General features: G+C 33.6%; 1 non-coding gene across 1 annotated transcript; it reads left to right on the plus strand.

The window, feature by feature from the left end:
- On the plus strand, window positions 1-72 carry Trnad-guc (transfer RNA aspartic acid (anticodon GUC)). Its single transcript has one exon. It is a non-coding gene; the product is annotated as a tRNA-Asp (tRNA).
- The last annotated feature ends 3,642 nt before the right edge of the window (window positions 73-3,714 follow it).

The following is a 3,714-nucleotide window of genomic DNA, read 5'->3' on the forward strand; positions in this document are numbered from 1 at the left end:
TCCTCGGTAGTATAGTGGTAAGTATCCCCGCCTGTCACGCGGGAGACCGGGGTTCAATTCCCCGCCGGGGAGGAGAAATTTTTGCGGTCTTCTTATATGTTATAACAAAGGAAATGAACGTCAAAAAATTTCGTCTTCGTTTTTAAGCTGTTTCAATGTATATATAATACTGAAACAGCTTAAAAACGAAGACGAAATTTTTTTGACGTTCATTTCCTTTGTTATAACATATAAGAAGACCGCAAAAATTTCTCCTACATGTACTTCATACTGACAGTCAGATCGAGACACGGTAAATATCAGTATATTCACTAATTGAGAGAGCCATTTTACAACAAATTTCGATATCATATCTGAGATAAAATGGTAAGTTTTCAGCCAACGGTTTTTTCATAAAAATACCCGAACTTATGGGGTTTTTTTTCCATTAATTCTTTTATTTTTACTATGAATGAAAAAGTGACTTTACAAGAATTTTGTCTAAAGAAAGGTACATGCTTCTGAAAATGATGTTTTAGGTCTGAACATGTTTTGTTACTTGACATACTAGTAGTATCGATCTCGTTAGTGAGTTACTGAATATGCATGCTAACTGAATGCACGACCATTGATTTGTCTACAAAAACATGATACTATTATAATACACGTATCAACACTTTGTCGCAAGTTACGTCCCTTGTCCGCCATTTTGCAGTGAAAAACTCGCCTTTGTAATTTTCTGATCTGTACCTTTTGATGTTGCTTTTTTTCATCAATTCCAATCAACTACAAAATAATGTCTCAGGGTTGAGCAAACCATAATCTTCTATCAAAACGTAATGCTTTGCTTTAACTTCCAGTTGTAATCTTTTACAAAGAAGGAAAACTTTTTACCGATTGACCTTTGCTTAACTCTGCAAAGGGACGTAACTTACGGTAAGAAAAGTTTCGCTTCTCTCGTGAACTCACTCTTTCTCCCTCCTAAAAGATTAATGACAATAGTTAGTCTGTTTTGTGGAGCACTGACCTTAGACAGCATTGTATCACTTATATATATATATATACATAATAAAAGTTCCCTTTTGTTTATACCAACTGGTATATATATATATTAAGCTTTTTCTTCCATAGATTTTCTCTATATTTCCGGTAAATATCGCTCTTGTACAGTTTTTCAAAAATTACACATAATTTGTGCCAATAGTATACATCCCAATATTCAACTCGACTTACGTTTTTTCAAAAATCAAAATAGAGTTTCTTGATGTTTTAATTTCTTTTGATAGCGGATTCCTTTCAACAGACGTTTACTGCAAAACCTACCGACAAGCATATGTATCTCAACAAAGCCTCCAGCCATCCCGAATCCACCAAAAGCGCGATTCCATTCAGTCTTGGCCTACGAGCACGCCGAATATGCTCCACCGATAGACAGTAAATAAAAACAAATTTAAAGAAACGCGATTACTCAAACAAAGAAGTGGAAAAACAACTTTTAAAAGTAGATAAACTAAATCGTTCAGATCTGCTGAAATACAATAAAAAGAAACAATGTGATCGTGTTCCCTTAGTACTTACCTATTCAAAAGGACTTCCAAATATTCACAACATCTTAAAGAAGCGTCACCAAATCCTGGAAAATTCTGATCGTCTAAAAGACGCGTTTAAATCCAAACCTATTGTTGCCTTTAGAAGAGACAAAAATCTGAAAGACATTCTAGTTCATAAAAAACATAATAATTTATTTTTTAAGAAAGGAAATCTGTGCGAGCCGTGTGGTGCTAAGAAGTGTATTCTTTGTAAATATGTTGTCAAAACAAGCCAGTTTGAGGATGATAATGGAAACAATTATCACATCAAAAATTATATTAATTGTAAATCATGCAATGTAGTGTATGGAGTTTTTTGTAAAAAATGTAACAAGATTGTGTATGTGGGAGAAACTGGTGGGACTTTATATCAGAGACATGTCTTGAATTTATCACTCATCAGAAGGGAAACTAATGACCCTGTGGCTGTTCATTTTTATTCCGATTTTCACACCATAGATGATTATAGCATAATAGGCATTGAAAAACTGTACAAGAGCGATATTTACCAGAAATATAGAGAAAATCTATGGAAGAAGAAGCTTAATACATATATACCAGTTGGTATAAACAAAAGGGAACATTACTGTCTATAAACTATCTTAATGAACATTTTTGGGTGTAGTATATGTGTACTATCTTTTTTTTTTTTTTAAATTTTAAAACATATATGTTTATGTATATGCAAGAATTTACTTTACACCAATTAGAGTGCACTTACAGGTATGATTTAAAAAGTTATTACAGTAGCTCTCGCAATTTTTCAGATGTTTTTGGCGCAATTTTGATACATGACGTTGCCTTTCAGATGTATGTACATTGTGACGTCATAATACGTTGTTCAACGTTAGTTGCTATGCATTTTTTATAAATAAACACGACTGATGAAGGCTGGTGAAACGGCTGAAATATTTCGAAAAGTGTTTTAATGTTTTTTTAGTATTCTTACAAAATAGAGACTTTGGATATATTTATACATATATATATATATCGGTGACGGGAAAGCTTACTAACCAAATTAATGATAAACAAGAAAATTCAGTGCCCTCAAAGATGAATCTAACATTCTGTAATCTCATATTTCGCTGGCATTTGGACAATACAAGTTTAGAGATGCTATGATAGCAAATTCAAGTGGTGTTTAGTTAATTTTTCATAATAAAATTCGTTTTTTCAGTTATCCCCCAATAGAAAATAACGTTAAACAAAACACGCACAAAATAATGATCCGGAGTACCGCGGGTTCATTCAGGCGAGTTCCCATCTCTGGTGTGTCGAGGGATCCGTGTTGGCTCTACTCTTAATTTTGAATTATAAGATTGATAACTGTAACTTATTCACACGTTTCATAACATGTGATCTTCAACATCTTGAGACAAATACATACATAATGTATGTAGCGTTAAAAAAAAAAGCTTCTAATTTGTGATTGCAAAAACTGCAGCCACCGAGAGGCATTTGAAATGTAATGTACCTTAACAGTATTGGAATATCATCAGAAAAATATAGCAGTGCAGCGTGAAGTAGGAGATTTTTCAAGAATTATTGCCATTTTACTATATGATCTATAACGCCACATGAATTGTATTCGTATATTACGGTACTACATGTATATATATTTTGCATGATTGAAATTACTAAATAAAATGCCCCAACTTGTTCTTTCTATTTTCTTAGACACCGGCTTCTTTATACCTTGTTTGATGTTAAACGATGAATTGCTTGAAAATGCATCTGTCAACCTGAAAGACCACATCAAAAGGGAGACGAATTTCAATTAGATGTGAAAACTTTCACAGGGGCCTGAGATGCTCGTCCATACTACCATTTTTTATTTTTATGATTAAAGAGTTTGGTTATACAATCTGTTTCTTTTCGTTCTGCTTCGTTACAATTCGTTTCGATTTGGTTTCGTTTTATTCCGTTTGGGTAAGATTTGTTTCGATTGTGTTTCGCCACTTACAGGTACCCCGGATTAAATGTTTAAATTATAAATTGCATGTTAGAGTGTTGTTGTTTGTTGGTTTTGTTACAACTAATGCATCAATTAATCGGAACTCCGTGTGGGGCTTTGTATGAATTACAATGGAGACAGCCGACCGAGGATACCGATATTTGTACGAAATGGTGGTGCCCACACGACTCG

The sequence above is a fragment of the Ostrea edulis genome, chromosome 3, assembly GCF_947568905.1.
Source record: "Ostrea edulis chromosome 3, xbOstEdul1.1, whole genome shotgun sequence".
Taxonomy (NCBI): domain Eukaryota; kingdom Metazoa; phylum Mollusca; class Bivalvia; order Ostreida; family Ostreidae; genus Ostrea; species Ostrea edulis.